The following is a 10893-nucleotide window of genomic DNA, read 5'->3' on the forward strand; positions in this document are numbered from 1 at the left end:
AAACCACCGAGGTAATTATAAGCCTGCATAACAAACTCTCTTCTTTATCCTCTCCTAAGAAAGTTTCATTATCCCTGTATTATCTTGCACACAGAAAGAATTTCCTGAAGGTGACCTTTTTATAGGTGGTAACCATAGTAACAGATTTCCAGCCGTGAGCACTCTGACACCAATTGCACACTGCAAATATTACAGGGATGCTGAGGATTGATGTTTGGGGTTGCCCTCCAGAGACAAGAAGCTGCATAAATACTTACCAATTTGAGAGCAAAGACGTTAAAAGAAATTTAAAGCTATATTCCCTGTTCCCTTGCTAATCAGACAGCAATCTGTTGGTTTTTTTTCCCCCAAATCTCTCTAACACCTTCACTTAGATACTATCAAAGTAAAAAGAAAAGATGTGGATCTTGAAGAAATGGGAGGGAGAAGAAAACGTAGTCCTTCCTTTACTCTTAAATAGGACATTCAGAGGACAAGAGGGGGAGAGGCAGACGCTCCTCTGGGAGTCCGGTCTCCTCTTGCCTTCCTCCCGCAAGCCCCATGAGCTATATAATGGGAGTTCTGTGCTCTCAGCAATGGGGACCCGCTTGTCTGTGCAACCCCCGAAAACTGCAGCTTCAGCACTTGGCTCCAAAAGTTAGAGAACTTTTGAGACAACATAAAGTTCGATCTGTCAACTAGAAGCCAGTCAAGAAAATCCCCAAAAGGAGTCAGAGAAGCTGGCCGTCACAAGCAACATGAAAATGTACACGCTCTTGAGGCATGAGTGGGGAGAACACATCTTTCTTACATTTCAGAAAGTGAAACACTGTACAGTGTCTACATCCCTGTAAAAGAAAGGGTTCATATACTTTCTTTCTGTTATTTTTTTAAGGCTTTATTTATTTGACAGAGAGAGCACAAGCAAGGGGAGAAGCAGGCTGGAAAAGGAAAAGCAGGCTGGAGAGGGAAAAGCAGACTCCTTCAAGGCAGGGAGCCTGACACAGGGCTAGATCCCAGGACCCTGGGATCATGACCTGAGGCAAAGGCAGATGCTTAACCGACTGAGCCATGCAGGCGCCCTTATATGCTTTCAATAAAGAAGTTCATCTCTAGCCTTGTTTTTTTTATTTTTTTTATTTTTTATTTTTTCAGCGTAACAGTATTCATTGTTTTTGCACAACACTCAGTGCTCCATGCAAAACGTGCCCTCCCTATTACCCACCACCTGTTTCCCCAACCTCCCACCCCTGACCCTTCAAAACCCTCAGGTTGTTTTTCAGAGTCCATAGTCTCTTATGGTTCGCCTCCCCTTCCAATTTTTTTTTTTATAAACATATAATGTATTTTTATCCCCAGGGGTACAGGTCTGTGAATCGCCAGGTTTACACACTTCACAGCACTCACGATAGCACATAACCTCCCCAATGTCCATAGCCCCCTCCCCCTCTCGCAACCCCACCTCCCCCCAGCAACCCCCAGTTTGTTTTGTGAGATTAAGAGTCATTTATGGTTTGTCTCCCTCCCAATCCCATCTTGTTTCATTTATTCTTCTCCTATCCCCCTAACCCCCCATGTTGCTTCTCCATGTCCTCATATCAGGGAGATCATATGATAGTTGTCTTTCTCTGATTGAGTTATTTCACTAAGCATGATACGCTGTAGTTCCATCCACGTCGTCGCAAATTCTAGCCTTGTTTTTTAAGATGTAAGAAAATTGGTTCTTCTCATTTCTTTTGTATGAAAAATCTATTGATGGTGTCAAGTAAGCTTTAAATTTGATAAATTATCTCTTTTTTCCTTAAAGATTTTATTTATTTATAAGGGGGGGGCGCCTGGGTGGCTCAGTGGATTAAGCCCCTGCCTTCAGCTCAGGTCATGATCTCAGGGTCCTGGGATCGAGCCCCGCATCGGGCCTCCTGTTCAGCAGGGAGCCTGCTTCTTCCTCTCTCTCTGCCTGCCTCTCTGCCTACTTGTGATCTCTCTCTCTGTGAAATAAATAAATAAAATCTTTAAAGAGAGAGGAGAGATAGCATGAGCACAGGGGAGGGAGAAAGGCGGGAGATTCCCCTCTGAATAGGGAGCCCGATGTGGGGCTCGATCTGTGGACCCTGGGATCATGACCTGAGCTGAAGGCAGATGTTTCACTGACTGAGCCACCCAGGAGCCCCAGTAAAGTCATCTCTTAAAAATCCAATTGTTATTCAATATTTTGTGTACTTCTCTATGTCTTGTCCTGGTCTATATTTCTCTGCATGTTGTCATTTTTATCCTTAAAAAAACTTTGGTATGATTCGGATTCTGCCCATATAGTCATTTATTAAGCTACAATATGCTTTTCTATCATTGATCACTATTGTACCGTGCCAAGAGTTCTCCCTTTCACTCAGTTCTATGTCACGGTCCCTTGACTGTCATGCAGGCAGTGTTTCTCAAAATGTGAACCATCTGGAAACCCATCAGAAGATTAAAAGAAGAAAAGAAAAGGAAAGGAAAGAACAGAAAAGAAAAGTAAAGAAAAGAGCCTATATCCTCCAGTTGGTGAAATGCTGACTTAAGGACCTTACTCCCTATTCTAAGAAAACATCTTTTAATTTTTTAATGACCACAGTCAGGTATTTTATATTCTGAAATAGCAAAATAATTTTCTAAGATTACACATCAAAATGGAGCACAAGTTTTAAAGTTCTCATAAATGAGAATTCTCATAAATGGAGCACACAGCCACATTAGGGCAGGAGCCACATTGAAGTCACACTACGATTTCAGAGGGTCTGGTTTGAAACTCGGAGCCTCACAACTGCCATAAAAATAATACAAGGATTGAGGACAAGCAGTTCTTTCCTAGGGCTTCTTCTCATAGAGCCGTGAAAGCGAAGGGTTCTCACTCACTTCTGTGGCACGTGGAAACCCGTCAGGATCCCGCAATACTTACAGAAGTCAGAAATACACCATAAAACCAAACCCGTCACGCTGCTTCTAGAAAGATGGAACATACATACTTTTCCTACTTCTCCCACTAGATACTACTGCAAATCCTGGACGTGATCGAGAAAAGAAATACAAGAAATCTGAAAGTCAGCACGAAGAAGGCGGACTGGCTGGAGAACTTGGGACCCGAGGGGGGAAAGATGATGCATACAACTAAAAAGCCTCTAGTAAGACCAAAAAAGGGGAAAAGAGAAGACAAAAATGAGCAATTCAGGAGTGTAACGGGGGGTACCACCAGGACCACAGAGACCCTGAAGGGAGAGTAAGAGTGGATTGAACATCCGAATCTTTATCTCAGTTCGGGTCTTGATCTCAGGGATGTGAGTTTGAGCCCGCCTTTGGGGGAAAAAAAAATAGTAAGGAAATACTTAAGAAAATACTCTTAATAACTTTACCACATAAATTTGACATCTTTGACAAAATGGACCAATTCCTCAAAAAAACACAAACTACCACAACTTGCCCATAAAAATAGTTCATTTGAATAGCCCTGTAGCTATTAGACATTGAATTCATAATTTTAAATTATGAATTAGAGATTTGCAGGCCCAGATGGTTTTACTGAAGAATTTCTTATAAAAAGGAATTAACACCATTTGTACACCAAAAATGGACCAATTCCTCAAAAAAACACAAACTACCACAACTTGCCCATAAAAATAGTTCATTTGAATAGCCCTGTAGCTATTAGACATTGAATTCATAATTTTAAATTATGAATTAGAGATTTGCAGGCCCAGATGGTTTTACTGAAGAATTTCTTATAAAAAGGAATTAACACCATTTGTACACCACTTATGTCAGAGAACAAAAGAGGAGGGATTCCTTCTATGAAACTATTATTATTATTCCACACCAAAATCAAAGAAAATACAAAAATAAACCATTATAGACCAATATCTTTCATGAATTTAAACACAAAAATCCTTAAGAACAATAAAAAATGGCAAATAGGATCCAACGTTCTATACAGAAAAATATATACCACAGCTAAGTGGGGTTATTCCAGGGATGCAAAATCGATGTAATATGTGAAAATCAATCCATTTAATCCACCGTACTAACAAAATAAAGAAAAAAATCATCAATACAGAAAAGGTATCTCGTTATATATTCATGACAAAAACTCAAAAGCACTGAAGTACAGAGGAATTTCCTCACTTTAATGGAGATCACTTAAAAAAAAAAAAAAAAGCTAGTGTCAATGTTTTCCTTAATGGAGAATTACTAAATACTCTCCCCCAAATTGGGACTAAGGCAAGTTCGTCCAGTCTCATCACTGTTACTCAACAGTGTTGGAAGATCTAATCAGTGCAATAATGCAAGAAAAGAAAGGAAAAGGCATACAGATTGGAAAGGGAAAAATTAGTTTAATTTTAGCCCTGGGTTAGCCCTGTTTGCATATATTATATATGTGACATAATTGCCTACATAGAAAATCCCAAGGAATCTACAAAAATAATGCCTAGAATTAATAAGTGAGTTCAGCAAGGTCACAGGACACAAGATGCACACACAAAAATCAATTTTATTTCTATACACTAGCCATAAACACTGGCACAGAAACTAAAAATACAATACCATTTGTAATCATTCAAAAAATTGAATATTTGTGTGTAAATCTAACAAACCAAATTCAAGACCTGAATAGTAAATAAGATTACACAACACTATGGATGCCTGAGTGGCCCTGTCAGTTAAGCATCGGACTCTGCGTTTCAGCTCAGGTTATGATCTCACTGCCCTGGGGCTGAGCCCTGAGTCAGGCTCCATGGTGAGTGTGGAGTCTGCTTGAGATTCTCTCCTTCTCCCTCCCCCTGCCCCTTTTGCTCATGCTTGCTTGAACTCTCTCTCTCAATCAAATAGGTAAATAAAATCTTTTTTTTCAAAATTAGACATTAAAAAATTTAAAAAATTAAAAAATAAAAATTACACGACACTTACGAAAGAAATCAAGATCTAAGTAAATGGATAAATATACCATGTATATGGATGGGATGACTCAGCATAGAAAACATGTCAATTCTCCTAAACTAGGATATGAGTTTAATGTAATTCTTGTCAAAATTGCAGTAAGATTCTTTTTTTTTTTTTAAGATTTTATTTATTTGACAGAGAGAAATCACAAGAGAGGCAGGCAGAGAGAGAGGAAGGGAAGCAGGCTCTCCGCTGAGCAGAGAGCCCGATGCGGGACTCGATCCCAGGATCCTGAGATCATGACCTGAGCCGAAGGCAGCGGCTTAACCCACTGAGCCACCCAGGCGCCCTGCAGTAAGATTCTTACAGATACAGAGAAAATTACTAAAAATTTATAAAGAATGGTAGAAGAACCAGAGAGTTAAAACAATTTTGAAAAAGAATAAAGAGGGAAAACCAGCCTACCCAACTTACAGATTTACTGGATAGATATAGTAATTGAAACCCTCTGTGCACGGCAGAGGGATAGACACTTGGATCAGTAGAACAGAGGAGAGAACCCAGAAATGCATCCTCACAAATACTATTGTGTAAAACTTCTTTTGACAAAGACACAAAAGCAAGTCAAGGGAGAATGGTAGGATTTTCAGAAAGCAGCTGGTGCTGCAGCCATTAGCTACCCGTAGACAAAAAAATTCAGTCTCAACCTAAGGCTTACACCTCATGCAAATACTAACTTAGAATAGATCATAAACTTAAATGTAAAATATAAAACTCTAAAACTTTTAGAAAAAAAATGCAGGATAAAATCCTTGAGATGGGGGTGCCTGAGTGGCTCAGTGGGTTAAAGCCTCTGCCTTCGGCTCAGGTCATGATCCCAGGGTTCTGGGATTGAGCCCCGCATCGGGCTCTCTGCTCAGCAGGGAGCCTGCTTCCCTTCTTCTCTCTCTGTCTGCCTCTCTGCCTTCCTGTGATCTCTGCCAAACAAATAAATTAAATCTTTAAAAAAAATTTTTTTAAAAAATCCTTGGGATGTAGGGATGATTAGCAAAGAGTTCTTGGTTTCTTCTGACAGCAAAGGAATGATCCATAAAAGGAAAAATTGGTAGGGGCACCTGGGTTGGGTTTAGTTGGTTAAACGTTAACTTTCTCAAATAAATAAGTAAAATCTTTAAAAAAAAAAAAAAGGAAAAATTGGTAAACTGAACTTCATCCAAACCAAAACTTTTTCCTGTGAAAGACCCTATTAAGATGATGAAAAGACAAGTTACAGACTGGGAGAAATATTTGCAAGCCATACTCTACTTAGAATATATTTAGAAGTCTCAAAACCCAATAAAAAATGAAAAAGGAATCCGATTAAAACATGGCCAGAAAACATGAAGTGACATTTACCAAAGAACTTCTACAGATGGCAAATAAGCACATGGAAAGTTGTTCAACATCTTTAGTCATTAGGGAGATGTAAATTAAAACAATTTACTACCACTTTGCACTGTCCAAATAGCTAACATTAAAACAATAGTAACATCAAATCCTAGCAGTGATGTGGAGAAACTCATGCATTGCTGGTGGGAATGTAAAATGGTAAGATCACCATGGAAACAGTTTGGCAGTTTTTTAAACAACTAAACATGTAACTACCACGAAACCCAGCAACTGCCTTCCTGGCCAATTTATCCCAGGAGGAATGAAGACTCATGTTCACGGGAAAAACCTGCACATGAATATTTATAGAATCTTCATTTGTAATAGCCAAAAGCTAGAAATCACCCAGATGTCTTTTAATGCATGAACTATTAAACAATGACACAATAATAATAATGCCATGAAATGATATTCAACAATAAAAAGGAATGTAATAACCTGGATTGATCTCCAGAGAATTTTGTTGCATGAAGAAAAGCCAATTCCAAAACATTACATAGTAGATGGTTCTTGAATCATATCTTATATTAAGATGACACTCTTGAAATTTAAAAAAATGACAGAAATGGAGATGAGTGGTCGATGCTGGTTGTAAGGGAGTCAGCAGTGGGAGGAAGCAGGCCTGGTTATAAAAGGGCAGCAGAAGGGATCCTTGTGGAGATGGAAATGCTCTGCATCTTGACTGTATCAACATCAGTACCCCAGGTGTGAAAGCACAACAGAATTTTGCAGGATGTTTCCTACTAGGGGAAACTGTGGAAAGGGTACTTGAGATCTCTTTGCATTATTTCTTCTAACTACACGTGACTCTACATGCTATATGAAAATTTTATATGAAAAAATTTAATTAAAAAATAAAAGTTGCACCTGAGGGTTTTGAAGGGTCAGGGGTGGGAGGTTGGGGCAACCTGAGGGTTTTGAAGGGTCAGGGGTGGGAGGTTGGGGGAACAGGTGGTGGGTAATGGAGAGGGCACGTTTTGCATGGAGCACTGGGTGTTGTGCAAAAAGAATGAATACTGTTACGCTGAAAAAATAAATAAAATGAGGAAAAAAAAAAATAAAATAAAATAAAAGTTGCATAATTAAAAGAGTAGTTTCTATTCAAAAGAGTACATTTTTTCAGGTACTAAATAGAAACATCTTGTGCGTATTGCTTCAGTTATAGGAGTTTGGTTCATAGGAACGTTTCTCCACATAATGCAAATATTCAACAACAAAAGCAGCAAGCTAGAGCAAAGGTTCATTTGCTGCAAAAGTGGGGTACTCAGAGATTTCAGTGGTTTGAGTGGGAAAAGTTAACAAGCTGTATGATTTTAAAACCTTTGAATACTTGTCAACAACACAGGACTCTTTCCTGATTCTCAAACTGTGCAATTCCACAGAACTCAGTGTACAAGCTTACTGAGAACGGCAGGTCAATGAAAAGGACCTTAAAACAATGATTTCTCCTTTTCCCCTGCTTTGTGAAATGAAATTTGAAAAACACCTATAAATCTATTACTTAAATTTTTAGGGAGTCCAATTTTGTAATGCTTCGCTCAAGGACAAAAGACTTCTCAAAGCAACAGGACACTAGGCTGTTACGTAACTGTCCCAAAACACCTCTATCATTTTGTTCTTTATTACCTACTGCTTTTTTCTCTTTTAACACCTCAGCGAGAAACATTTATCTGGGCCATTTGCATGCTCATATGGAGACTTTTTAAAAAGAAAAGCTTAAAAAAAAAATCTAAGTAAATTCAGCACCGTATCTTGAATCCCCCGAACTCCACCTTCTTTGGAAATCTTATGAGCTTAATATTTTTCATGAACACTGAAAGCACATTATAAAGCTGTCTATTGTCAGTCAAGTATTTCTACATTTTGACTTAGTAGTCCTAAGAGTTACCATAGTTACTAATTAACGCCTGTGTCCTGAATGCATTAGTCCATAGCAAAGAAACAGTTTATATTCTGTAAAATGCTTTGTTCTAAATAAATTAAGAGAATACGCTGGGTGCATTAAATCTCATTGCAAATAAAAGTAACGCACCTCTTATTAAACTCTTTATTGAAGTTTTTTAATCTAGCCTCATAATTACCAGTCTTTTACCTTTGACTAGCTCAGTCTAAAATACAGCTAAAATGTTGTCTCTCTCTTTTTTGTTTTTAAAGCATAGCATGTTTGTTATTCTTATAATCTACAGAGTCCTGGATCCAGAATCACATCTCTAGCAAAGTTCAGTGCATTTCACTATTAAAATCAGGTTTAAATTTTAATGATATTTTATAAAATGATTTTATTAAAACAAGTTTTAAAGTATATTCAAATTATGACAAGAGGATTTTTCTAGAAAACAATATGTAGTTTCTAATGATATAGTACTTGAGACAATATGAAAAAGTCAAGGCAGCTTGTCTTTTTTCTAACTTCCATGCAATACACTGAATTTTCACATAAATTTATCTAAAATTAGAAAGTTAATTTCTTTTTAAAATCCTATTTTCTATCTGTAGACGTTTTAAATGTTTATAGTGACAGTGTAATAGAGTTGTTAAAAATAAAAATAGAAAGAATTTAAATGTCTTTTATCCCTACGATAGTTATACTGTTTTAACATTTAAAAAAAAATCCTAAATGTCAACAAGTAACTTGTGTATGAAGATAGAAGTAATTTTACAATGATTTTTATCCATTTGCTATTGACTTAAACTTGGTTAATACATTATCCAAATAATCATATACTTTCATAATATTGCTGTAACACAAACCAGAGAAAAATAATGTTTTCACAACTGCTAATGCACATCTTATAGAATGAATCCCACATCCATCTCTGAGTGATACAAATTTCACATGTTACTGTTGAGATGAACAACAAGAAGTAATTAATAGAAAAGAACACCTGTGGAACTCTTCACCTAAATGTCTTCCACTAGACAATAGAAGACTTGGAAGCACCTCAAATCCATACAACCACCACCATGATCTTTCCCATTAAACCTGTCTTCTTGTACTATTTCTATATTAATTTAGGGAACCCCACCTACCCATTTAAGCCAGAAGGTAGAAATGCTTTCCTCTACCTAACCACTCCCTCCTCCAGGACACCCACACACTCGCACACACAGATCCCCATCCAATGGGTAACAAATATTTTGGAGGTCTTTCTTCTGTCATTTTTCTCTCCGTTCCGTTCCCATTGTCGTGGTTCAAATTTATTTTCTCTCGCTTTCTCTCACATATAATAGTGTCTTAACTGTTCTCCCCATCTTAAATCGGTCCTTCACAAACTCATTCTCCACCTTATTCTCTGGTCACGTTTACGTCGTATTAAATCTCTGCTTACGATCCTTCCATTCATTGGTGCATTGATTAAACTAATACTTTCTGAGGCCTTCGAAAGTCTGCAACGAGTATGACACTTTGCACCATCCTTGTCATCCTCAGGCACATCTAGGGATCCTCCATGTTCCCGTAAAGCCTTCCTCAGTGCTATCTCTCTTTCCTGTAGCCCCTCATGTGGCAGCCCACCCAGGCACTGTTGTGAGGTCCCCAGAAACCAGCCTCCATGACCAACATGACTTAGGTGATGAATAAGATTTTAATGACTAACTAAAAGAAAACTTCTATGTAGTCGAATGGAAATAGCAGAGAAGGAAACTGATACATGATAGAAAATGCTTCAAAAAAGAGGTACAAATTAAGTAAGAGAGGAATTTAGAGGGTGAAGAATAACTCCAAGAAGCTCCTTTCCAAAACCCTGGGTAATTCCAGTGCCTGCTAGTTTGGGGAAAACCTTCGTAGAAACTCTGAACTACAAGACAAAGACCCAAAGCTTTGTGATAAACCAATGGCCTTTTATTTCTAGTATTGGTCTCCATTTTATCCCTTTCCACTGTCCTCCATTCAACCAAGAATCCACACTCTCTGATACGTGATCCCTCCTCCCAAATTTCATGCTGTCTCCTGACCCTGCTTCTCTGCCCTTCCTGGTTGGTTTCTCAGCCTGAGCTCCCCACCCTATATGTAACCAAAGATTTCCTTTTCCTTTTCAAGGCTCTGCTCATTTGACACAGTGAAGATTTCCTTTATCATTTGCCTGTCCACCAGCCACATGCAAAGGACATTGGGGTCACTCTTTCTATGCTTTCCTATTTTACATATAAAACTGGCTTTTCAAGTACATGGTGGAATGGTCTCATTGGAAGACAATTTGGCAATCTTTCATGGAAATACACCTGCTTGCTCATTTCTTTTCTCCTTTCTCTTGAATTCTCCCTATCTAACAAAAAAATATGGTCGGTGAAAGACAAAGATATATGTGAAAAATGTTATTTCAGTTTCACTAAAAATATTAAAAATATTATAACTTAAATATAAAGGAATGCCTAAATCAATTGGGGAACCCTTAAATGATAAAATGGGGAAATAAAGGGCCAGTCAAAGAATGTTTAATTGCATGAGGAAAATATTATTAACTTTCAGGAAGTAAATCTGAATATAAAATTTTATAAACAACTTTCTTTTTAAATATTAAAAATATGCATATTAAAAATATTAAAATAAAATATGTCAAAACGTGAAAGTGGTAATTG

The sequence above is a fragment of the Meles meles genome, chromosome 5, assembly GCF_922984935.1.
Source record: "Meles meles chromosome 5, mMelMel3.1 paternal haplotype, whole genome shotgun sequence".
Classification (NCBI taxonomy): Eukaryota; Metazoa; Chordata; class Mammalia; order Carnivora; family Mustelidae; genus Meles; species Meles meles.